The following is a 27,837-nucleotide window of genomic DNA, read 5'->3' as shown; positions in this document are numbered from 1 at the left end:
GGCGAGGAGCTGCTTAAGCTAGTCAGTGGGAGATGCTGACGAGGGGTACGTGCTAGACCTGCCCCTTTAAGGCTATGTCTACTCTACGGACCTTACCGCGGCACAAGGGTACCGCTGCAGCTGCGCCGCTGTAAGGTCTCCTGTGTAGCTGCTCTGTGCCGGTGGAAGAGAGCTCTCCGGCCAGCATAATTAAACCATGCCCACTGATATTGCGCTGTCCACACCGGCGCTTTTTGTCAGTGAAACTTATGTCAGTCAGAGGGGTATTTTTTTCTCACCCCTGACTGACAAAATATTTGCCAACAAAAGTGCTAGTCTAGACAAAGCTTCAGGGAGGTAGGCACCTGCCTGCAGCCTGGATTTAAGCACCCTATCTCTGCTAGGGAATCTCCGCTGTAAACTCACTTTGGAGTTGGAGGTCAAAGATACTTTTGCAAGAAGCTGGGGTGGGGAGGATATATCCCTCAACTTCTATTCCAGTGGTTAGGATACTCATCTAGGAGGTGGGAGACTCAAGTCCCTGCTCCACCTGATGAGAAGAGAAGAGATTTGAACATGGTGTTTTGCTGCCTTTCAGGTGAGAGTGCCGTAACCGTTGCGCTATGGGATACTTTGATGTAGGACTCCCTCAGTCTCTCCTGTTGAAACCGTTGCACGGCTGCCCTGTATGCCCGCCCTCTGGGGCTGACTGGGAGTCCTGGAGTTCGCGGGGCCAGGTGCCTGTGCCGGAGCTTGTTGGGCCCCCTGACCTCTGGGTCTGGCCGGAAGCCCTGGAGCTTGCAGTGCCAGGCACCAGCCCTGGACACCGTGGGGCCGGACAGGAGCCCTGGGCCCCTGACGCCAGGGGTCCAGCTGGCTGCCTCAACCCTGGACCCTTGCTGTGTGGGGCAGGCTGGTAGCCCTGACCCTGCCATGCTGGGCTGCGGGACAGCCTGGGCCCCACTGCACCGGGCAGCTGGGAACCTGGGCCCAGCCACACGGGCCAGCCTTTAGCACACAGCTGAGCTGGGCTTCAGCTTGCAGGCTGCTGGGCCGCTTGCAGGCTGCTGGTTGAGAACTGCTGCTGTAGAGTCATTCTTACGCTTGTGCGCACGCGCTCTCTCGGGCCCAATGATTCTTTCATTATTTATCCATAGTGGAACTACTTCAATGGGAGAGACTGAGGGAGTTCCACATCAGAATATGCAATAGCCCAATGGCTAGGGCACTCACTTGAGAGGTGGCAGGTTCCTGTTTTTAAAAAAAACTCTCTTCTTAAAAGGTAGAAGGGGGACTTGAACCAGGGGTCTCCGACATCCCAGGTGGGTACCCTAACCACTGGGCTAAAAGTTGCAAGGAACGTTCGCCTTCCTTCTCTCTCCCCCCATCGGTTTTGTATGAACTTGCCTAAGGGGCCGCGAAGTGGTAGGTGTGTTCTAAAGGATGGGGATGTTAGAGTCTGTTAAAGAAGAGGTTTCCCAAATGTTTTAACAGAGGGTAAAGTAAGTTTTTGCCCACTTTTGTTCTCCAGAATGGCTGAACTGGTTTGTCTGAAGAAGTTTTCCAAAATATTTAGTGTAAGGCAGACACCTGGCATGGAGACTTTCAGCCCAAATAATTTAAGTTTGGCAAAGTTATAAGCAAGTGAAAAGAGGACCTTATAATGGGAAGAGTCAGGCAGTGTTGTTAGGTGCTACCAGCTCTGCCTGTGATGTTTGAAAAAATATTTCATGCATGACAATTTCCTAGTGAAGAAGAGAAACTATTGCAATGGAGTAGGCAAATGCTCCATTGAGATGTCAGTTGGTGAGTGGTGAAGGCGATCTGTTAACTTGCTCATTACAATTAAACTTGTAATTTTATGCTGTCAAATCTGCCCATCCAATCTCTTGTGTTTCACCATTTCAGATGAACTGTTAACCAACTTCGTTGCAAAAAAAATTCAAATAACACTGAAAATTAGGTTGTTTACAAGCCATCTTTAAATTTAGCATTCTGATATGAAAACTGGCCTATAAAAGATGACAAACTTAATTTGCATAACATATTTACTTAGTTCTTTAAATGCACTAGTGAAGACATTGAATAAATGATGGCTGCTTATTTTGGAGAGATCACTTGTGGGAGGTAGTGGGGCTGATTTTTAAAAAAATTGTATATGTGCCTCTCAGCCAAAAAATATAGTATTAAAATGTTGTGCAGCAAACTGTTAAAACATAGTTTATCTAGTAGAACCCTTCTCACATAAATAACCTTTAGAAGAATTTGGAAGAATAGCATTCCCCTGCAATGAGTCAGTGCATTAAGTTTTTCCACTGTATGCTGCTATGACTGAAATTCTCATCCACAGTTAAACAAAGATTTGAAAAATGGATTAGAGGTTCACAATTAGCTGAAGCAATCTAGAATTATGTACCATGAAGTTGTTACTAGAACTGTGAGAGTGTAGGTTTACCTTGTCTGAAAATAACTGTCACGTGATGAGTATTATGTTGTCATTTGGCGGTCCTTATCATGTAGCAGCATGGCTTATGTTCTCATTAGTTCAAAGTCAGCCTCTTTTTAAATTAATAGAAATAATTTGATCAAATATATTTCCAATAGAACATAAATCTTAATCAGATTATTGATACAGTTTACATCATACATTTAACACTTCTTAATGAAGATATTAACTAAGGCAGGACCTAATGCACATCTCTGCAATATCTCATTAGACTATTGTTTTCATAACCTTTGTTTACATTTCTTCAGCCAGTTGTTAGTCCATATGAATGTCCCTGCTGAAGTCTATTTGAATTAGGATTTTGTGAGCCATAGCATCAAATGCTTCATTTAATTCTGAATATATCTACTGCTTTCCCTTTGTCCACCAAGTGTCTGTCTTTAAAAGAAAAAGCAGCTACATTTCTGTCAAGATGCAGATTCATCCCACTTCCAATTTAAAACAACCCAAAGAAAGACTGGTGCATGAAGGAAACTGTAAAACATGTTTCAGATGGGAGCGATTGAACCAGTCCTGTGCCAAGAGAGCACATTATGGGTGGTGGGTATAAGAGGCCAGGGGATGCTCAGCCTCCCCAAACAGGATGCGGCACACCTACCTTTGGAGGTGTGCTGGCGGCCTGCTGCCTTTGGAGTGTCATTGCCGAAAGGGCACCTGAACTATAGCCCTGCCCATGCTCCACCCCAAGGCCCTGCTCCTGCATCCTGCTCTTCCCCCAAGGCCCTGCCTTTGCTCTGCCTCATCCTGTCCCGGCTCTGCCTCTTCCACCAAGCTCCCCCCGCCTTCCTCTTGCGGGCAGGTGCCAGTTAAGCCAGACGGCTGAGCAATACCAACTGCAATGGCCAGGACAGGAGTATCCCCTGCCACCTCCACCTGGTCCAGAGCCCTTCAGAGCGTTCTGATGAGCAGCAAGTGGCAATTATGGGGTGTCTGAGAGCAGTGAATGCCCCCCCCGAAGTGTTTGTACTTGCTCAAAGTTCCATGAGGAGTGGGAGGGGCCTTGGCAAAGAGGTGCCACAGGTGAGTGGGGGGCTTGGGATGGAGCGGGGGCAGGGCCTTGGGTGTAGAAGGCCGAGCAAGAGCAGGCCTCAGGGTTGAGTAGGGGTGGGGCCACAGTCTGGGACCCCCCCTCCCCTTCTAGGGAGCTTTGGTGCTCATGCCTAGCCTCCCCAAATATAGGAGTCACACAGTGCCCATGGAGCATGTTAAGGGTTATAATCCATCTTGTTTCTAGTGTCAAAGATCTAAAGAAGTGGAGCAGTACTCAGTCTGAAACAGAAGAGTTTCCTGAAGAAACAGCCATTCAAGATGGAAATGCTTACGTCCAAGTTAACAGACTTCAGCATAGGTGATCCCTCTCATACTTAGATTTGAAGGAAGGTTCTCTTCACGTCCACGTTTTACTTGATCACACAAATTCTTTCACTTGTTAAAATCTCATAACATCTGCATATCTCAGTGCTAAGACTAATAATGTATCCATACTTACTGGAATTTCCTTTCTTTAAGTGTTAAGATCTACAGATCCTTTGCCCAAGGTGGTTTGGGTCTGTGGTCAAACGGATACAAATTGATATCCAAAAACTTTTCAAGAATTCTTGCCACATCCTGCTGTGGACAGAATGTTAAATATAAAATATTTTACTATTGTATCCCTGTAGTCAAATTAATTTACTGTGGTTGTGGAAGCTGTCTCAACTGGCAGGCTCATAGAGAGTGGCAAGAGATACTCTCCACGCCTTTCTGGTGGTGAACAGGTCTGATTCTGCCCCCAAACTTCAAGCAGACTGACATTATTTGTAATGGCTGTATGAACCTATTATGTGAAGAAGGGAATTTCTTTTCCTCTCTGAACATGAACATATTCTTTAATTCAGAATATATGCCTGCTGTATCTGCTTTCTGAACAAATGTATGCTAAACACCTTTTTGTTCTGATGTCTACAGATCTGTCTTGTTCTGTACTGTACTAACAGGTATATTTAAAGCACCAGATTTTCTTTTACATGCTGCGAAAGAAATTCTTTGTTTTTTGAGCCTTGTTTAATTAATTATTGAATGATGTATGTATGGGATATATACAATATCTGTTACTCACCTCTCATATACTAATCCTCACCCAGTGTTTTTCCCTCTTATATACTTTAACTTGAAAGACAACACCCCCATTTAAATGTCAGAGACAACAGGAGCTATAACTTAGTATTTTATACATGTGGATCTGTGTGTCATTGAACCATATATGCTATAAGGGACACTACTGGGTGATTTTTTACTTTGAATTACAATATAACTAAAACAGAGAGCAGCATCCATCCAAGCCTCTGACTGCCCTTGACAATCTCTCCTTTAAAATAAACATTTAAATAAATTAATTCTAAAAATAATTCAACTTCTTTGGTTTCTTTTTTGCCCTTTTTCTAGAGACGGCGTAATTTGTGCAAAGTTGATACCATGTTAATATAAAACTATCCTACCAGAACTGCTACTGTTCATTAAAGTCAAGGAGGCTTCTTTTCTATTACTGCCTTAATCAGCTGGGCCCTTAACTGTTAGGAGTTCACTTTAGCTCTTTGACAAAATTGAAGGAGCTGAGTAAATTTTTAGTTCATTATTGTTTAATTGGAGATGCTAATTCAGCAGCTGTAGTATATCTGTATGTCTAACATTCTAGATATAAAATAACATAGGGAAGCTTGAGGAAATAAAGCTCTTCAACTGGTACTCTTTTGTATCTAGGTATAATTGAAAATGTAGTCTGTTGTGAAGTTTCTATGTCCTTTCAATTTGTATCCTGTCTTTCAAAGGGTGGATAAAAATTGTTGATTTAAAAAAAATTGATTTTCTTAATTGAAATTGGATTTTGTGTTTAAACGCAGATTTATTTTAAAAAATAAACCAATTTCAAATTAAATTTGAAATTGACAGTGTATGTTGAGACCTAAACTACTTATAATTTATTAAAATAATTAAAATACAAAAAACAAGTAGTACAGGTTTGCTGCCAAGTTTTAAACAAAGTCAGACCACTGAAGTGGTGGAAGTCATGGACCAAACACCTGGAACCAGAGTTTGTTAAAGTACTTTTGATAGCAGTAGTCCCTTCTGCAGGGACAGAGAGAATATTTTCTTCATTTCAGTTTATTCAACTAGTTCAGTTCATTGACTAGTTTATTAGACATTAAGAAATGAACTGGGAGTTGGAAAAGCAGGAAAGCCTGTTCTTTCCGCTTCCAAACTGTTAATAAAAACTAGGTGTGAGAGCATGAGGTCTACTAGTTCTAAAATTTTGAACACTCGATGACTAGAAATAATTAGTTCAAGTAACTAAGTAAAGAAAATACCCTTTGTTTAATAAATGTTACTTAAGTTTTAATGCAAAACATGTTTTGATAAACTTTTTGATAAACCTAGTATATTAAGAGTTTTACTTAATAAAAGCAATCACAAATTTTTTTACATTTTTAAGTGAATTTGACTTTCCATCCAAATTGAGCTTAACAAATGACAAGTAAAAGTTAATCTACAAATAAGAAATTAATATTTTATAATACAATAAAACCTTTAAATTTTAAGAATTTGAATAAATGTAAGGTAAGCTATATAAATTGCTTAAATAAATGTGTATAAATATAGTGTTTCCCTCCAGGATAGCAAAAAGAAACACCCACTTTAGTGAAAAATCTATCTCTAGTTGCAAATCAACATGTTTTAAGTTACCAACTAATGAGAATCAATCTTTCTTAAGGAACTAACTAAAAAGTACAAATGCCAAACGTGATGAAAGTTAATTATTTAAATCAAGGTTTCCCGCTTGCGGATTTAAATCATGATTAAAATTGGTGATTTAAATTTATCTACCCCAATCTTGCATGATCTCTCTGAAGCATAGCAAAGAGTAATAACATTATTATGTAGTCTTCATTTCATACATGAGGCACTCTTGTCTCCTGTTTCATTTAAGCAGTTGATTACTAATGTTTTGTTATTGATTTTCACAAGCTCGATTACTATGGAGGTTTGGGAATTTGTTCCCCAATTCAGTTGGTTAGTGGCTATTTTTAGAAGAATAAGAAATAGAATATTGCTTAGTGAAAGATGAGGGACTACAAAAGCATTCCTATAAATTGGCAATCCAGGGTTCAGTTCTGTTCCATTCTCTCCATTGGATAATAGCAATTTATAATAAAGCTATCTGCTACAGCTTGAAAGTACTATATATTTGATTTTAAATCTCCAGCAGGTATAAACCTTTGTTACAGTAGCACTGTGACAATACTTCAGATAATATTGAACTTGCAAGTACAATAGTGGACACTGACACTCCTCTCTCTCTCCCCCCCCCCCCCTTTTTTGTTTTTGTTTTGTTATTTTGCTAGCATTAAATTTCTGTGTTGAGAAAAACAGCTGTAAGGTACAGTGGTGCTGTGTAGTGCACAGACATGGGAAGGAATTGTAGATGGAGCAGTGCATTAAATTCTGAATTCTTTGCCTCTACCCTTTTAGCTGGAAAAAGTGAAATGGGGCAAATAAGTTGTAGGCAACTTGTTTGAGTTAAAGGAAATTTTCTCATTATAAATCAATCAGACTTCAAAACAAGCCAAATGTAACTCCATAAAAAGTAATAAATGCAGTGGGACAAATTCTTTCCTAGTGTATCTCCTTAATACCTTGTGGAAATCTGTCCTGGCTTCCTATAAACTTTCTTTTGCATGTGAATTGGTGGAAGATGTTCTATGTGCCTCTCTTAAGAGGACCAGACAACAGTGCTAATACAGAATTAGAGGTTTGATATGCATTGTGTAGATCCAATGCCTACCTTGGTATGACATTGTGAAATGTCCATTTGTTGGACAGAAGAAGAAAGTAACAATATTTTCTCTATAATTCTTTTAGTTGTAAAACATAAAGTTCAGCAATAGCAAAATGTCCACTTTACATAAATGAATGTCTGCCAGATGATGGTGTCAAATTATTCTTTGGACGATATCATGAGCTGTTGTTGGCTGGACTATGTCTGACATTGGTTCAGTGGTTTTAAATAATATTTATTTGAATGTATATATAAACAAGTTAATATTGACTGAACCCGAGTTAGTTGTTTTTTTCCTCCATTGAAAGATAGATTCTAAATGAATGGTCCTATTCGTGTTTTGGAAGATATATGGCTGGGCTTGCTTCTAAATGAATAAAGCCACTATGATTAGTAGGGGAGTTTAGTTTGTCAAATGATCATCAGACTAAAACATTGCAGGGAGGTGTGTCAAGATTTCTATTACTTGCTGAGGCCTGAAAATGAAAGTGATCTTTGTTTTGATGAATACTGGATTAGTTTCTCTAACAAACACAATTCTGTAATCTTGTTTTCAGTATTTAGCATTCCCAGTGTCCATTTATGGCACTAAATATGTGGGAGGGATGTCCCTATTTTACAGGGACAGTCCCGATATTTTGGCCATTTTTTTTCTATAGGTGCCTATTACCTCCCACCCCCGTCTCTATTTTTCACACTTGCTGTCTGGTCACCCTATCACTAGGTTTCTCTGTAGAGGTATTTTTGGTCTAAAAAGAAAGAACTTCCACCATTAGGCATATTTTGAGGTGTACTGTATTGACCTTAAAGACCTGAAAGAGGTGTCTTGCAAGAAATGGAACAGCTGCTTTTGAAACTGTCGTGGTAGATCCTTCTTTTCCCCTAGTAAGGGTCTTGAGTTGTTTTTACTTCATGGTGTCCCAAATGATGATTTTATGTCACTGAGAGATTCTCCCTGAACCCTTAAATTGCTGTAGCTTATAATATCAACAGCCATCTATCAGCAAATGATTTCTAGAAGTCATAACAGTGTTGATTATTTGCAAGATCATCAGAAGATACTTTTAAAACGTCTCAGCCAGTAGCCAGGAGAAGAGATAGTACTGGGGTAATGTGTCTGGGCAGAAGAAATGTTTCTCAATATGTCTGTGGAACCTGAATGTGTTTTGTGTATTATTTTCCTAAAATACTAAGAATAAGATGCAAGAGAGGAGTTCATATGTTAAAAACGTATTTTCTGATATGGCAAATATGGGTAGTGAGTTCAGCACCATAAATGTATGAGGTGTACAGCCATGACCATAATCCTCAGCATATTGTGTTATAGAATGTATAAATGATTTCTTATTTTCCAGTCATAGCAAGTCCTTGGTTTGTCACAAGGAGCAAGTGTTTGTTCTGTGACCAAGCTTTTGTTTTATTAGTTACTCAGGGAAAAGAATGGTCTTCCTGATCTCTCTACTAGATGTGACAGAGGCTTGGTCACAGAACAAACACTTGTTCCTTGCAACAAACCAAAGGTTTGTTATGGTTAGAAAATAAGCAGTCAGTTATTGAGTGGAGATGAATGTCGATTTCAGACCTCCTAATTATTGACTCAGAAAACAGGAATCAAAGTTGAATGTTGATATATGCAAAGTAATGCACATTGGAAAACATAATCCCAACTAAACATAGAAAATGATGGGGGAGTAAATTGGCCGTTATCCCTCAAGAAAGAGATCTTAGAGTCATTGTGGATAGTTCTCAGAAAACATCCACTCAATGTGCAGCGGCAGTCAAAAAAGCGAATAGAACGTTGGAAATCATTAAGAAAGGGATAGATAATAAGACAGAAAATATCATTTTGTCTATATATAAATCTATGGTATGCCACCATCTTGAATACTGTGTGCAGATGTGGGCGCCCCATCTCAAAAAAGATGTTTTGGAATTGGAAAAGGTTCAGAAAGGGACAACAAAAATGATTTGCGGTATAGAACGTCTGCCAGATGAGGAGAGATTAATAAAACTGGGACTTTTCAGTTTGGAAAAGAGACGACTAAGGGGGGATATGATAGAGGTCTATAAAATCATGACTGGTGTGGAGAAAGCAAATAAGGAAGTGTTATTTACTCTTTATTACAAGAATTAGGGGGTCACCAAATGAAATTAATAGGCAGCAGGTTTAAACCCAACAAAAGGAAGTAATTTTTTCACACAAGTACAGTCAACCTGTGGAACTCCTTGCCAGAGGATGTTGTGAAGGCCAAGTCTATAACAGGGTTCAAAAAAGAACTAGATAAATTCATGGAGAATAGGTCCATCAATGGCTATTAGCCAGGATGGGCAGGGATGGTGTCCCTAGCCTCTATTTGCCAGAAGCTGGGAATGGGCGATTACCTGTTCTGTTCATTCCCTCTGGGGCACCTGGCATTGGCCACTGTTGGAAGACAGGATACTGGGCTAGATGGACCTTTGGTCTGACCCAGTATAGCCATTCTTAAATTCTTATGAAGAGCACAAAAAGGGGCTTTATTGTTAGAAATAGCAATTGATGTTTAAAATAATCTTCTATGCAAAATACTACATGAAACCAACATATAAACTGCTTGGTAGGCTACTCTTAAGGCTGGTCATTAGAGATGCAAAAATACTGTCTTGCCGTTCAACTCTATTGTTTGGCCACAGATACCTTGAATGGTCCTATTATCACCCTTTCTTTTCTCCAGTAATATTGCACTGGAATTTGTGCGGACTGAGTTTTTGATCCTTGATGCTCTCTTCTTCCGACTATTCTTCAAGCAATAATGAGTTGCAGTATACCTCCTTGATTTGATAACCAAACTGGCAGCAGTATCTTCTAGGTTATCCAAGGTTGGGGGAGTGGCCATTGGGGTGTTTGGAACTGACATCAGTTTCCAATGGATTATTCTGTTGTAACACCTCGAGGTTTCCTTAGCACTTGGCTACTGCACTATACATTCCATCATAATTAAAATGTGCATCTTTAGTTTTGTCAGTGTTCTGGTGCACAGAAGATATAATAAGAAGGTTTAACTTAAAAGGAAATTGTGTTCCAATGATTCCTGTTTACTTCTGTAAAGTACTAAGGGTAAAAAAGTTAAAATCCCAAAGTAAGCCATATAGGTAAGATGTTTTAAGATCACAAAATAGAAATGGTAGGTAAGAGAAATTGCCTTCTTTTATATCTTTTCCCCCAGGCCTGTTTTCCTATTATTTTTTGGCACATTAACCAGTCTTCTTGAATGTCTATGAAGGGTATAACACACCTTTGATCAGTTTAAATACTAAGACCTCATCGACACTCTGTTTTTATTTACCTCTGTATCTGCACTAATGCCCATCCATTGTGTAGACACAATTTCACACTGCATTCGTGTAAATTGTCCGTAGGCTGCACCAGTGCTTTACTTGCTTTTGTGCAAGAAAATTCTTGGAATTGTTTTTCTTGACGTAATACAGACAGACAGTGCCTTAATGATATGCTGTAGCATTTTTTCTTTCTTGTTTATCTTGCTGTCTCACTTATGGTGACCCTTGCAGATTAAAATATTAAATTGAAAATAATCCATACCTGTGTACCAAATATCACCTTAGAGTGCTTATTTTGGTTGGTTTACTGTTTGTGCATTGTTTCATTCTGAGGAATGATGATAGACGACTCAATATTACTTTCTGGATCTCATGTGTTAGACCCATGTTGCTGAGCTGTCAACACCACAGAGAGTTTCCATAAAGTTTTCAGAGAAACTAAAGTTCGTTAAAATGTTTTTGGTATGTCTTGTAAAATATTGTAACACAAATATTAGATCTAAACTCATTGACTACTGTTACACTACATGTGGATTGATATCAGATGAAGTGCATAGCACGCATAGTAAACATGTGAAACCGTAGAACTGCACTGTTGTTAATCTGGTTCAGGCAAAAAACATGGTTGTGCAGACTTGCATAATTGTATTCGATCTGAATACAAGAACTGAATCAGCCAGATTGTTCTCTGTGTTGTTTTTTTACATTGCAGATTCCTATATTTGTACACCATTCAGAAACCAAAAAAAAAAAAAAAAAAAAGACACACACAACTCTGACTCCTTCTAGAAAAAAAACAAAAAACATGAAACTAAAATATGCATGCTAAACAATCACTCCTTTTTTCCCATTGCATCCTCCTCTATCCTCTGTCTATTCACAAAGTATGAACTTGTCTTCTCACAAGTCAGGCATGTTTTCTTGGGCAATATGAATAGTAAAAATCTTATCTGTGTTCTACAGATCCAGGAAGGCTTCTACAAATGTAAACAACATCAGATTTACAAAACTTACTCTGAATTTCTGTAAGGTGTTTTTTGTGGTTTGTTTTTAATTAATTCCTGTATAAATCTCATCTAAGAGCCAGGAACTGACAGACTGCTTACAAGTTTTAAGATTTTATTTGAAAAATGAAATGACAGTTGACTAAGACAGTCAAGGCCAAGTGGTTATCATGCTGCTTACAGGTGCTTTGCCAGTTCCCTCATGTAGCCAGCTCTACCAGTGTATTTTCAGTGTTGAGATACCACAGTAATAGGTACTTGACAAATATCTAAGCTAGAGTGTGCTTAGCAACAGTCTTGGTATTCAAGTTCTGTAGCTTTCCTTTTAGTTGCCAAGTTGTAGAGGATCTAGAAGTGGATCAGTATAAACTACTGAGACACCACACAACTCACTATTTTACTTTAGATGCACTAGATGCGAAGATGAGCCAAAGATGACTAACACATGCTCATTAATTTACTGTGACACATAGCCTGTAGTTCTATAGGTATTAATTCCAGTTTTTGTTACCTATATGCCATGCTACACAGTTTTCTTCCCTCACTCCCCTTGCCCTCTGCTGAATGTGCTCATAATCTGAGACAGGTATTAGAAATGAGTATTAACAAAAATTCTTGCTTTACTTGTATGTCACAGCTTGGATAAAAAACTCATAGTAGCCAAAAAACTGCTATTAGCATGCCATACTAAGTAGAGCTTTGCAGGTGACACTTGAGGTAACATGGAATATATCCATTATTGTTGTTGTGTTTTTTTAGCCCAGTATACCCACTTTTCATCAGCTGTGAATGGTGGTGGTAAAGATTTTAAATGACAGATTTGAATTCCTAGATTGCCTCAGTTCAAAAATGCCTGACACAATTTCTGATGTAATTGACGGCTTAAAAGAATAATGAATCTTTTGCCTTTACTTCCAGATCTGGATGAACAATGCTGACTTACAATATTTTTAAATTCAAAATCTTCCACTCCCTGTAAATCCACAGGATTGATGAAGTTTAGTGCATTTTTACTCTCTTGATGGGCTCCAGATGGAGTAATCATAGTTTGGCTTTTGGCAGGCCTGCCAATAGCAGGAAGATGAGTGTGAGATTCCAGTGGCTTGTAATTCCATAAAACTCCAATGTACTGTGTACAATGATGATTTATTTAATTCTAAAATTACTACATCCAATGATCTCATGAGTACTTTTAAAATCTATTCCTGTGAAATTCCCTAAAGAAATAGAAGGCCTGTGACTTTGTCTAGTTTCAACAAGAATCAATCCTAGTTTGTTTCTGTTTGGTAGGGGATTAATCCAGATATGGCACCGGCTACTCTGTACAGTACCCGTTACTATTGCAGCTGGATTTCAGACATTTGGAAGAAATCTCTGGGGCTAGTCTGTGGTAGTGAAATGAGGGGCAGTTGCTAACTGGTAGAGTTTTTTCCCAATAGAATCTCTGCGGGAAGTCATGATAGTTAGATTAGTGACTTGCGAGCTCTCAAACAGCAACCCAGCTCATGAGGTAAGGTTGTCAAGGTTATAGATTAGCATGGATATATTGAAATTGTATGGTTGGGACTAGGACTTCCTTCAGTCCCTAGGGTCATTGAGTTGGAGACTATACTCCATCGCTATGCAGCTGTTAATCATTCCCATCCCTGGGGCTAATGCTCTGGGAACATTGCAACTGCATTGAATTTTCTGATTAACTTCATACTGTTGTATGCTTTTTTTACTTGAAACGGGGATAGTGTTGATTTACTGAGTATAAGAAAAGACAATTCTAATCCAGTTCTCACCTACTTGACCAATAAAAAATATGAAGATTTAATACAATTCTCAGGATGTACGTGAGTGCCATCATGGGACTAATGTTAAATAGTTTTGAAACTATTTTACTTTGGTAGAGAAAATGATGGCTTTCTGCTTTTCTTCATGCCTGATTTCTAGGACTGGTTGTCATTAGTTCTGACTTTCATGGCCAGCTCCTAGGAAATGCAACTACTGTGCTGACCCCTGAACCATATCATAGAGCGCTAGCCTTCATGGGTTCTACCTTCTGGCAGGACTGTTCTTGCCAACCAAAGTCTCCTTATCTCCCTGTGGCCCAAGACTCAGCAGAGCTCTTCTTGTTCTCCATAGGTAGGTGTGTTATCTTGAGTAAGCAGAGTATCCTTGGCATAAGGCTAGTAATGGCACCACTTTATGCAAAAGAGTGATTGGCTATGGCTCCACAGCCACCACAAACCTAAACCATTTCCTGGCCTGCCTAGTTCAGTCCTTGCTTGGCTGCAAGCCTAGGAAAAGTAGGGACTGTTAATCGCCAAACTGTTATTTCCAGTAGTTGTTGCCTTGTCTTAAGGGCACCTTGTCCCAATACTGTAACAAAAATCTAAAACAAATATGTCTTCCTTTTGGGAGTGGGCAAAAAACCCTCTATCCTAATTTTATTTAAATGAGAATTTTATATTGCAAAAAATGTAGCTCTCAATAAATTGCTTGGAATTGTACCATCAGTGTGAAAAAACAGCAAATCTCTAAATTAAAAAATTAAGGTTCACTATATGATTGGTGAAAACTCTCTTGTATCTTTCTGAAAGTTTTAAGATGTGACTCTTCAGTGAGAACAATATATTCTGGAGATGCCTTTGCTATTATTAGTGAAGGTTGAGTTGAGATCTTTTTAAAGCAGGGCCTAAATATCTTAAATATAAAGAGTGCAGTGTATGCGTCCACAATTTTACAGTGCTTACTCTTCAAGAATGCAGACTAGATATTCAAGTAAATCTGTAAGTTTGTGTTATAAGCATTTTATAATGACTGTTCTAAACATTTTTTGTGGTCCAGACTTCTTTGGTTTGATTACTCTAGAAAACAAGTCAACCTTTTTTAAAACTGACTGACTTGGAGTTCTACAATCTGCAAGATCACTGTAAGGAATAGAGTGAAACCGCAGATTTTAGGGAAGAGAATAGCAGTGAAATTGGAATTCATTTAAGTTTTGTTTGTCTTGTTCTTTTTTACATATCCTTGGGCTCTTTCTTATTGTCTAAACTTGGAAACTAGTTCCAGGGTCACCCATTAACTTATCCTTTTATGGTGTTAAAAGCATGAGATTTTTTTCCTCACCTTAGCACAGTAGACAAAAATAGGAGGTGGGATTTTCAAAAGTGCCTAAGTAATTTAGGAGTTGCATGGCTCTTAAGTCACAAGGTCTTTAGACCTGCTGTCCATTTCTGATAGGGGGAGAGAGGGATAGATCTAATTTCAAAAGCTGTTGCAGCCAAATATCAAGCTTAAGAAAATGTCAAATGGAGTTGACCAATTATTGAACACATTTCAGAGCGTAGTCTTTCACCAATGCTTGCACTGACTCTGAAGCAGGTTGCTCATGCAGGCATGAAACAATAACACATTTGTTTGTCTGGATCAAAAATCTGCATTTACCTTGTATAGATCTGTGCAAGATGTTTTGTGGCTGCTCTTATGATTTGCTAGATTGACAGAGTGAAGGTAACATAGAATAATGACTAAAATTAAAGCTAGTAGAAAGTATTTGGATTTTTTGTGTGGTTTAATACTAAGTATGTGTTTCCCCCAGCACACATCTTGCTCTGATCTACGATACAAACTTATGTTGATATAACTATGTCGCTCAAAATCCACACCCCCGAGCAATGCAGTTATGTGGACTGAACTCCCAGTGTAGACAGCGCTATATTGACAGGAGGGCTTCTCCCATCGACATAGCTACCACCTCTCACGGAGGTGGAGAAGATCTCCTGCTGACTTAGGTAGCATCTACGCTAAGCATTACAGTGGTGCAGCTGCACTTCTGCCACACTGCAAATATAGACAAGTCCCTTGTCTCTTAGCACAAATCTGATTTAGAGAACGCTTTTTAAAAAAGCATTATTTTTGAAGGAAAATGTTATCCAAGCATCCATCACGCTTAGATTGTGTGGCAATTTACAAATCAATGCAGGACCCTTAATTTTTAAACTTGTTTACTACTATTGCTGTTTTCTCAATTTACATTAATTCCATTAGAGTAGAAATTAAATTCATTCAGTTAAATTTTTTTTAATTCCCACATTAAAAGCCACATTAAACTGGAATTAAGGTTGAGTATACATCTGTCATTTACAGATAAAACATTACAAGCATGTTGCAGTTATCTCAAAACCAAACATTACAAATCCAGGAAACACAGAGTTAAGGTAAATCTCAAGGAAATCCAAATATATTAAGGTATGGAAATGGAAGGGACCCAAACTCTGCTCTGTGCAGTAACAATATAATTATGATTAGCCTAGCTGTTTGTAGTCAGATTAGATTAAATTGATTTTCAAAGATACATTAGACTTTTTCATATCTTTTTTTCCTAAGTGTGCCACTACAGAGTAGAGTTGGGGTACTTAAGTGCATTTCCATATATTAATACTTTTTATACTTTGAGGATAATCAGTACTGTACAAGGAAGTGAACATAGGAATCTGTTAAAGAGCTGTTAACGGAACATGAACTCTGTATATAAGGCCCAATGGGTACCATGTATTTGTATTATAAATCCAAGGGCCAAATAAACAATTCTGTCAAAAATAGCATACATGTATATAGAGGTTTGCCTCCTTCCACTTGCAGTGGAAAAATAGAGAGAAGACTTGGGAGGCAAGGTTGAGCTCATGCTGGTTAGCACTAAATGAATCACTTCAGATTTCGAAGGGAGAGACCACATCCTGTTTGGTAACTAACACCATTTTCATTCTTTACAAATCACATATGTATGTATGTATGTATGTATGTATTTGTGTGTGTGTGTGTGTGTGTGTGTGAATTTCTACAAATTTGACTGGATTTTCTTTGCCCTGAATTGATTAGCTCTTTGCTCCAGCCCTCTTCCCCTTCCTTCTCCCTCCATCTTTTTCCCTTGGCTTCACACCTTCCCCTCTTAACTTCTTATCCCTTGCTCTGTCACCATATCTCCCTTCCCTTCTAAGTTCCCTCTGCCATTCAAAAACAGACAAACAAACAAAACCCTAATGTGATGTTTGTTGCCATCTCGTTCACTCTGCTTGTGCATTATACCCCTTCCCCACTCTGTCTTGTCTATTTAGACTGTAAGCTCTTTGGGGCAGGATTGGTCTGCTATTCTGTATTTATACAGTGCCTGGCATAATGGGGCCCTGCTCTTAGTTGGTCCTTAGCCATACTGTGTACTGAATGAAGTATAGTACGTGATTAAAGACTATCATAATGTATATGGAAAAGGGGGCTAAATTAAGGTTGCACAGACAACCTTAATTGTGGAATTTACTAACTTTTGAGTGGTTGACTTGGCAACCTTAATGTTCTTTTAACATGGTGTATATGTTTATGGGTGTGTGTACAAAGTGGTATAGTATTAAAATATTATCCAAGACTTAAGTTCTAGGCTACTCCACAGAAATGTTGGTATGCTGTGAAGTGGGGGAAGGAGAGGAAATAACTTCATCCTCTCATTTCCTCCGTATAATAGACTGAACAGGAAATTGCTGTTACTGTTTCCTGAGTTAACATTGTATGAGTAACATCAGTCTATGGAAGGGATCTGATAAAGTTTGAAAAAAGTGCTATTTCTGTTCATCAGACCTCTGGAAGCTGAGTCATATAGCCTAATCAAATTCTTCATTAAGCAGAAGAAATTTGCTCTAGATTGTACCATTTTGCAGTGAGGAACCTTCTTGTTTGGTTTGATCTGGAAATACTGTAAGTACTCTACTGTTACAAATAGACAGACTATTATTACCTTCTCGGCCAAGGATGCAATAAAATTGATAGAAATAATTCCAACCTTTCTGGGTAACTAGACTCTCTATCTCCACAAAACAGATGAAGTGGGTTAGTGGCAGTAGTAGCGTCCTCACCTTCCCCAAGAAATGTACCTCAACCTTGCTATTTAGTGATCTACCGCTAAATGAGAAGATAATTCATTCCCCATGTTCATTCAATCTCCTGAGACTGCCAAAGCAAGCAAATTTTAGTTGACTTTTAATGATGCTGATTATAGATGCATATATTTCTGGGATGACAAGTGAGCATAGGAGAAGCAGAAAGAGAATTGCACACATTACCTACTGCCTGAGTTTAACCAGTTTTTCAGACTGATTGGTAGGGAAAGCAGGGTCAACCCAGGCAGCAAGGAAAGATGAGAGAGTATGCAGTCTGAGACCAGCACCTGTGTAGCTGGCTGTGTGCTTGCCTTCTCTCCATTGTTTGGATTTGGCTGCTAGTAACCAGTATGGTAAAAGCCAGGATACCCAGAATGGCTTTAGAGCTAGTTGTTCTGCTATCAACCAGATCTTTACTTCAAAACCATTTTTTAAGGAGATGTCTGAATTTAATAAATGTGCAGCACTTTTAGACTTACATTAGGCCTTGCATTGAGTAAGTTTGTGGGTTCTGATGAAGTGACTTGGTGTCTCTTGGATGATAGTGTCATCAATAGAAGAGCTCTATGATGGAATAGAAAACTGTTTGAGTTAATGATAAATACATGGCATGGTTTCCTATTTCCATGGGAATTTAGCAAGAGTGCATCCTGTCACCATTGTTGTGCAATGTCGGCATGGACTGGTGGATGGATAAGTTTGAAGAGGCAGCTGTTAGAGATTTTGCTTTGAGATCTCAAGTACATCAAAGATACTGTCTTGCTGGCTCAGTTTGATGAATCACTGCAGAGATAGCTGATCTAGTTGGTCAAGAAGCAGAGTGCATTAGTCAGTTTGTTAATCCAGATGAAACTAAGTCCCTGGCCCTTGTCATTAAGTAGCCTCCAACTTCAAATTACAAACAGCTCAGTATGAACCTATCCAGATGCAATATAGAGCAGATGGCAACTGTCAAATGCTTGGGAAGCTTCTTAGGTAGATACTTCTTAGAGCTGGAGGATGCTCGAAAGATGTGTACATCCATATTGTAGCAGCAACTGTTGCCATGTCCCAGGCCCTTCAGCAGGTGGAGACATTGTGACATCAAGCTTACCAGGGAGCTGTGGGTCTATAGTACCTCAGTTATACCAACTCTATTGTATAATAGTGAAACATGGATGCTAAGGAAGCCGGAAAAGCAGTAAATTGACTATATCAGCACTGGTATGGTTTTGTTGGCCTTCTTAGTATTGGCATGTTGTTACTAGGATGGAAGACCAATGAATTAGGAAGTTACCAAGGAATGCTGCTACACAGTTGGTGATCAGATGGCTGCCAAAAGCTTTGGTGGCACGATAAGCTCACCAATGACATATACAGACTGAACATTCAGCCAAACTGTCTTAATGAGCTACCTAGAGATTGATTGCATTGGTACTCGATTTGTTTCATGGGCATCCTACTAGATTGCTAGCTGCTTTTCAACTGAAGTGTGGGGAGGGGGGGAGAGTGTGTGATAGGAGTGAGTGTGGGGCAGGGAGAGACAGAGACAGACTGTGTTGGGGAGTGAGAGAAAGTGTGTGTGGGAGGGAGTGTATATATGTGAGAGAGACAGTGTGTGTGTGTTGCGGGAGAATGAGTGTGTCGGAATGTTGTCTCTTTAAATTCAGACAGCAGCTGGAAGTAACTGGTCTTAAGGCAGGGGACACTCCCCGACATCAGTCCCGCCTTCCTCCCCAGCTCTGCACAGCACACCAGTCTCGCGCACACGCACACATCCTAGGTGGTTTTATTTTGTTGGTAAACAGAGTTTTGCTGCCAAAAGTAGCATTGTCGTGTTTACATCGCCACTGTACACTGTGTAGTGTAGACAAGGCCATACTCTTGCAGTACTTCTTAAATGTATGCTTGTCCTGCAAAGTGATGCACTTTAGACGTGTGTGAATAGAATAATTTAAAATTAGACTGGACAAAGCACTAGACTAGAGGGACACTATTATTCACTGGTTGAATGACTTAGCTAGTTGGTCTCATCTCTAATTTTTGATTTGGGCTTGAAAAAAACAATTTGAAACATGCTAATATTGCACTGCCTAATAAAACTAGAACTTTGTACTAGTAGGGCTTATAGCTGATCAGAGAGTCACAACTATTGATCGGCTTTTCAGTGCTTTCATTTGGAAGCAGGACCAGATATTCTTCTCACCTTTCAGATTTTGGGTTTTTAAGATGCCGTACCATTAGTAGCAATAAAATGCTATGCAGAAGAGTTGCAAATGGGCAAAATAAAAACAGCTTTAGACATATTTTGGCTTAAGTTTTGAAAGTACTGTGTTTTGGATTAAACATGCCAAATGTAGTTAAACTCTATATTATGCTTACTGCTATGACTTATTGTATGAATTCTTCTACAGAATACTTTCTGAAATAGATAAATTCTCTTGGACTGTAGCCTCATATGAGGCTGTTCCAGATAGGAGACTACTTTTTGTGACTTGGAAAGCAGTAGTCTAAATTGCTTGAATTGGATACCAGCCTTATATAGACAACCTCTAAGTCATTATACTTTTTATTTTCAATCTTACTATTTTCCAGGGCAATTCTGTTTTCTTTATTATCTGATAATGTTTTTGTGTAGACTTCTTCATAAAAATCAGAGCTGATGGAAATCTGATGGAATGTTTTTACATCAGAAAATGCTGATTTGTCGAAAAAGAAACATTTTGTGGAAATGGGTTTTTGATTAAATTTCATTTTAAAAAGGAACTGAGCCTTCTAATAAGAATATTTCAACCTTTGATTTTCCATTTTGAAATAACTTTTTGTTTTAATTTTATGTCATACAACATAATACAGAAAAGTCAAAATCAGGACATAACATTTTGATAATCCCCAAACTAAGTTTTTCTGGAATTCTGTTTCGCTGGAAATTTCAGTATTTTTTGTTTTGTTTTTTTTCACGTGGTAAAAAAAAATAAATTGCAGATTCTGATTTCCATCCAGCTCTAATAAAAAGCTTGTGTACAGTTTTATTTAATGTCTCTAATGCTTCATGAGAAAAATTCTATTTAGGCATAATTATTTTATATCATGTATCTTCTGTTTCTAATTATTAAGGATGATTGGGTAACAGTCCATTGTATGCCCGTTGGTTGTTCTGTGGTGTTTCTCATTATGCAGTCCACTACCAGTAAAAAGATAATGGGAGACATAACACATCTGGTCTGAGGCCAGTGTTAACTTTAAATGGCTTAGTCAATTCACTGTTATGTGTTCCTTAGCATTTCACATTTTTTATAGAAGCTCAGAATGATCAAAAATTTCGGAGCGATTCCATAGTGGTGTAGCAACTTCAATAAAACTGTTATATCTGTTGTATAAAAGGCTTTCATACAAGGGTCATATAGTGGACTTTCATGTAGAAGTTTGAAGATGACCTCACCTTGGTATGACATACCCATTGAGACATGCAAGCCAAAACAAATGATCTCCAGGCCTGTGCACAGTTATTAGGGTTGAAAATCAACACAGGCAAAACTAAAACCGTAATAATCAATGCGAAACAAGAAACCCCAATAACACTTTCTGGGCCTGACATAGAAGAGGTTCAATAATTCACATATCTTGGCAATATTATAAGTACAACACGTAGAACAGACGAAGACATTAAAGCCAAAATAATGAAAACCAGACATGCTTTCATAACTGTAATGCCATTCTGAAGAAACAGAAATCATTCCCTCCAAACTAAACTTAAGACTTTTACAATGGTGTTAAATATTTGGTCTTACTACATGGTGCTGAAACTTGGAGACTTAAGACCTTACTAACTCATCTCCAAGTTTTCATAAACAGCTGCCTTAAACAAATCCTCAATATTATGAGAGGCCAGAAAAAATCACAAATGAAGAACTCTGGAAGAGGACGAAACAGAAACTGAGAGGACAGGAAAGTATTGAACGAAAATGGAGATGGCTAGGAAATACATAAGGAAAGACCCAAATAACATAATAAAACAAGTTGAATTGGAACCTGAAGAGCCAGAGGTGACTAGATAAACTAAGGATAGCGTGGAAATGCATAATGGAAACAGAATTGAAATCTATCAAAATAAAATGGGAAGAAGCTAAGACTGCAGCAAGAGACCATCAAAGATGAAGGTTCTGTTCCACATGAAATAAAGAGGCATATGTCTAGTCATTGGATAACAATAATCTTTTTCCTTCAAAGTTTATGTTCTCTTGTTTATTTCTTATCCAAGCATTGTGACCTATGCTGTCACAGTGATTTGACATCATCTAAATACCTAGCTAGATCCTCTGTGATGTTACATAGTTGCTGTTAAGACAATTATGTCAGAGGATTCTGAACTCTTAAGGAACACACAGGAACACATCTAGTTTTCTTGGAAACAAAGGAATAGAATATAAGAACATTGTACTAAAGCACTTTCTCCCCTCCGGTAGAATATGTTTATGAAGTGTCAGAGTCTCTTTAAATTTAATACTTATAGTAGGTGTTCTTTGAGCTTCCTTGCATGTTATGGACTCGATTTGTTCACATGGATGATGTTGGTGTGCACACAACACACTTGATTGTTTTCAAGAGCCATATGTTACTATGTAAGCTTCTTAAAAATGTGGCCAGGAAAGTCTCTTCCCTTGCATCAAAGGTCTGTTTATGCACAGTACCAAAATTCTGAAAAGGGCTTTAGTTTTTTAATTTCATTATGTGCTGCTACTTCAGGTTGACCCACTCTGCCCCTGACCTCCCCCCAGAAGGGGCGGGACCTTGGGCAGAAGGGGTGGGGCTGTGGAGTCAGCGTCCCCCAGCGAGCCAATCTGCACTGCCTGGCTCCGGCCGCTGCTGCAGTAGGGGCAGCCGGAGCACCGGGCCCTTTTAAATCACCGGCCCCGGGGCATCTGCTCCTTTTATCACCTCCCCCCATTGGCGGCCTGGGGGGGTTGGGAAGGGGGCAATGACATTAAAGCGCTGCCATGGCATGGTACGCATGCTGGCCCGTACCATCTTACTTTCACCCCTGGCAACAGGAAATCTCTTGTGAATTTTTGCTTGTAATCCAAAGTGTTCCTTCTCACTTTGGCTAGCTCTACAGTAACCAGTTGGTACATTGGTATTTAAACTCCACTTACTGTGCTTCCAGCTCTGTATTCATACCAGGATTATTTTCCTTTCAAGTTCCCCTAATTAGTTTACAATGAAAGCTGCATGGGCTAAAGCAAACTGTAACAAATTAGCCTGGCAGTTATAGTTTAAAGGAACACTTAGTTTCATCTCAAAATTTAGGTTTTTCAGGCAAAGCAGGATGGGTTAGGATTGGAGATATGCAAAATCTAATATGAAGGGAATGACTTTTGTGAGCTGAACTGAAAATCTGTTTAAGAACAGTTCCTTGCAGTGTTGTGATTCTAAATTCAATTGCATTGTGTTGGTGCATGAGAACCAAAAGATGAAATGTATCCATCTAGTTTCATTTCTTTTCTTTCATTTTGAGCATAAAGTAAATGAACAGCATAAATGGAAGAAACTAACTTCAATTTTTGCATTTTCGTAATAGGGGTTTTAACACAATTCAGGATTGGTGCATATTGATTCTGTTCATTAATTCCTGAAGAAATCTATACTAACCTTTCAAGTTTTGGTCCACTTAGAAAATATTTATCATCATTAGTAGGCAGATCTCATTGTCACATGAGATCAACTAACAACTAGTTTTACTTAGCTGTGAGTACCCTGTATTGAAAACACTTTCTTGCTTTTCTAGAGAGAAAAGTGTTTTCAGATTCTGCTGGTGTACCAGTCCAGCCTTTAATGACATTAATTTGTAGACTAGTTTCTCAAATCTTTCAAGTTCTAGAAGAGAATATGCTTCATAATTGTAACCTTTTATTATCCTGACTTTAAAGAAGTCCTTCATTTAACTGTAGTAATATTGTTAAATGGTACCATGATGTTAGTAGCATTTTAGTAATGCTTTAATTACTTTGATGCGATAAGCAACAGTTTTATGTAGATCACTGAAAAATATTTGGCTTACAGTAGTTTCTTTCGATTTTACGGAATAGACCTGGTAGCTGAGAACCATACTTGTGTCTTCACCACTTGAAAAATATAATTGGGTTTTCCAAAGTAGGAGAGTTATGTAATGTTACATGTTTTGGCTAATACACCGTTTTAAATAAGGCTGATGACAAAGGTAGAAAGATAAGGCACCAGGTGTTTTTTGTGACATAGAGCATCAGCAGGCAACCAGTCACCGCACTGCAGCTCATGTTTTAAATCAGGCAGTTTATCTGAGATGTCTCCCTTGCTTTGAGTTACGCAAAACTGTTTCCAGGGGAATGCTACACCTCACTGCTTGCAAAGCTTCTTTGCCTTGTGCTTTCTTTTAGTGACACGTGTACAGATTTGTGAAACCTCCATTGTTAAAGGAGAGGAGATATGTTCCTCTCTCTGATGTACTACCTTTTTGACATACATTATTCTTAGTTATTTGCCACCCCCAGTAGCCACATGCTGGTGGTTACTAATTGTGAGTGATAGTGAAGTGAGCTTTGACAATGCTAACAGCAAATATGCAGCAGGGCGTTGCATTCCTTTTTCTGGGGCTTTAAGTTTTTAATTGGTCATGGCAGAAAAAATAGTTCATCGTAAATTCAGGACTTGGCAGGGACTGGCAGTGTAGGGTGCAGGGCACATCGAAAATGAAAAATACAGTCAACAGTTATTCAGGGCTAAGCACAAGTATCTGTATGATAATGTGGACTTGTGTACATTTTAAAAAGTGCAGAACTGTATAACTCTAAGCATTTTGAAAAGAAATCTTAATATGAATAAAACATTCTTGAAACTATTAACATTGAATTTGATTTAGTGTTCAACACTGTCTTTAGGGTGTTGGTAATATTTGCCACAGTATTTCTACATGGATTATTCTTTGCTGTCTTTTTAATACTTAAAAATGTCTCCAAGTGGCGAATGTGATTGTACTTCTCAAACTTGCATGAAAAGTTCAATAAAAAAATGGTATTGTGGAAAACATTTCCTGTTTCTGTATTTAAAGGTCCCTAATATCCCCTTTTTCCATCCACAAAGCTTGACTAGGCAGGCTTTGAATAGGAGTTAACTGCAGGCCTCCGATACCTGCTGCCCTCTCTCTCAGCACAGAACATCAGTGGAGTTGCTTTGTGGATGCTGTGTTGTCAAAGCTGCCAGACCCAGAGTCTAGGTACAAGAAGCTGGTGTCAGTGCCTCTTCTGTTGCAGAAAGGAAGTCTTAGTCTTAAGTTGAGCTAGTGTGTATTGTAAAGATACAGGCTGTGGAATGGAACAGGGATTTCTGTATAGCCAGTATAATGGGCACTGTGTGAAAATAATCACTGAAAATGGGTAAGCTGCTTTATTGGGCACAGCACTGCTTTATCAAGTTAAAATTAGCTCTGCCCACCTGATTCATGTTTAAGGGGCCTCAAGCAAAAAAAAGCTTTATTTACCAATTTATGAACAATGGTGCTTCAGGCCATTTAGTCCCAAAGTAACTAAAAATAAAAGCCAGGGCTATACTACAAAGTTTGGTCAATGTAAGTTGCCTTGCGTTGACATAACTGTGCATGTATCTACACTCTTTCAAGGCCTCCCTCAGCTGCATGGCTCCACATGGAGCTCTTCTAATAGCCCGTGTGTCTGGTTGTTGGAAGTCAGCCAGCAGCCACTCCGCATTGACACTTGAGGCAACTTTTCCTCACAAGTATTATGCAAGACTGAACAGGCAGCTGTAACTATTGAGATCTTTTTCTCACTGAGATCCAATCTTGTGAGTAAACCATACCAGCGCCGCTTCAGTCTACCGAAAGCATATTCAACTGGCTTTCCGCAGCTGCTGAGTGAGCAGTTGAATCTTTCCTTGGTGCTGTTGAGGTGCCTATTGTATGGCTTCATGAGCAAGGGATAGGCGTGGCTCCCCAGGATTACTATTGGCATTTCAACATCACCATTGGTAATCCACTGGTTGGGAAAGAATGTCTCTGCTTGCAGCTTTCTGAACAGTCCTGTATTATTAGAGATGTGAGCGTCATGCACCTTCCCTGACCAGTTGTCATTGATCCACCAAAGCTTGTATAATCGTAAAAAAAAGTAGTTTTTCTGTTGATGTACTCTGTGGCAAGGCGGGCTGGTGTCAAACCAAGGACATGTGTGCCATCTATCACCCCTCTGCTGTTTAGAAACCCCATAGCTGCAAATCCATCCATTGTGTCCTGCACATTACCAAGGGTCACAGTCCTGTGTAGTAGAAGACAATTAATGGCCCTGCATAGTTGCAAAACAACGGCCCTCACTGTGGAGTTTCCAACTCCAGAATGATTTCCCATTGACAGTAGTAGTCCGGCGCTACAAGCTCCCACTGTGCAATCGCCAGTCATTTCGCAACTGTTAGTGCAGATCTCATTCTGGAGTCTCTGTGCTGGAGGGCTGCGGTGAGCTTAGCTCACAGATCCAGGAATGTGGGCTTTTGCATCTGAAAGTTTTGCAGCCACTGCTTGTCATCCCAAACCTGCAATTTACAATGCAATCCCAATCAGTTAGTGCTGGGGTGGGCAAACTTTTTGGCCCAAGGGCCACATCAGGGTTGCGCAACTGTATGGAGGGCCGGATAGGGAAGGCTGTGCCTCCCCAAACAGCTGGCCCTGCCCCCTCCCACTTCCCGCCCCCTGACAGCCCCCCCGGGACTCCCACTCCCTATCCAACCACCCTCTGCTCCTCGTCCCCTGACCACCTCGCCCCGGGACCCCCCGCCCCTAACTGCCCCCCAGGATCCCACCCCCTTGTCCAACCCCCCCTGCTCTGTGTCCCCTGACTGCCCTCCAGACCCCTATCCACATCCCCGCCCCCTGACAGGCCCCCTGGGACTCCCACTCCCAACCCTCCCTGTTCCCCATCCCTGACCGCCCCCCGAGAAGCTCCACCCCATCCAATTGCCCCCTCCTCCCTGACTATCCCCCAGAATCCTCCACTCTCTTACCCAACCCCCTCCGCTTCCCGCCCCCTTACCAGCAGCCGGAAGCTCACAGCCATGACACCTGGCCAGAGCCAGCTGCGCCCCCCACGCTGCCCAGCGGGAGTGGCAGGCCAGAGCGCGACCCGAGCGGTGGCGTGACTGCGGGGGAGAGGGGACAGTAGGGGAGGGGCCGGGGACTAGGTTCCCCGGCTGGGAGCTCAGGGGCCAGGCAGGCTCATGTCTAAGTTACTGTTTGTTTTTCAGGCCCAGAAATGGCACTGCACCGTCTGCAGATGCTCCATAAGTGCCATCGATAATCTTGAATTGGTTTTTGCTGTGTCCCACAGCAGTCTGTCCTCCATGAAATCGTCATGTACCTTGCTGCTGTGGTTCTTCCTACGGGCTCTGCAAATAATGGAGGATCATTCATCCTGTGTTTGCAATGCTCATGAAAATAGTGCAGAGCTATGCAGGCTCCATGCTTCTGTCAGAGATGGCAGACAGCAAGAAGTGCTGTGTGGTTTTGTGGGACTTTTTAAAAAGGTGCAAAAATTATGGGACATGTGGCATTATGGGATGGGGAAAGTTGCATGGTTCTCCAAGTCTCCCTTGCATATTCATTTTGCCCCACCATGCTTTGCTAAAATTTCCCCAAAGACAGTGTTCCAGATGATGGCGAGTTGCACACTGGGTTATGTATCCCAGTGATGCATTGCACTGTGCATCAGCGTAAGCACTCCTGATGAGTACTTGCAATGCTAATGCAAGGAGCCAAGTATGCACCTGCACAAGCCAGAGGGTGTGGCAGCACTCACTGCACCCCTAGTTCCAGGTTCCAGCACTTATGGAAGGAATATGAGAGCAGATATGTAGAAAGGAGAATTGTTCAGTGTTTTACAATCTTTAATGTGGAATGGAATTTAGGATATACAATAGCAACATGCATTATCTTATCCATCTACAGTAATCTGATATCTTTCATCAGCAGTGATCAGTAGCAGATGCTTTGAAGGAAGGCAACCCCCGCTTCCTAAATCTTCCTCTTTCTTTCTTTCTTTCTTTCTTTCTTATACCTTTCAACCATTCTGAAGGAGCATAGGTTTTGAGACAAATATTGAATTAAAGTTTTATGTTTAATTATAGGTTCTGATTCAGTGTAAACATGAAACATATACATATGTACTATTTTGTTTTGTTGCAAATTCAAAAATGAATATTCCTACTAGATACTTTATAGAGACATTTAAGTTTTGATTTCCCAGCCGTCTGCCTCTAAGTCAGCCTAGATTGCCCATCTATTGAATTCTA

The 27,837-nt window shown here is 39.8% G+C and overlaps 1 protein-coding gene across 4 annotated transcripts in view; it reads left to right on the top strand.

Annotated features, from left to right (window-relative positions):
- ESYT2 (extended synaptotagmin 2) overlaps nucleotides 1–27,837 on the top strand; it is a 135,544-nt gene that overhangs the window by 8,411 nt on the left and 99,296 nt on the right. The gene's annotated exons all lie outside the window — the stretch shown is intronic.

This window comes from Trachemys scripta, chromosome 2 (genome assembly GCF_013100865.1).
Source record: "Trachemys scripta elegans isolate TJP31775 chromosome 2, CAS_Tse_1.0, whole genome shotgun sequence".
Taxonomy (NCBI): domain Eukaryota; kingdom Metazoa; phylum Chordata; order Testudines; family Emydidae; genus Trachemys; species Trachemys scripta.
Note: the sequence above shows the minus strand (reverse complement) of the source record. Positions and strands in the feature narration are given on the sequence as shown.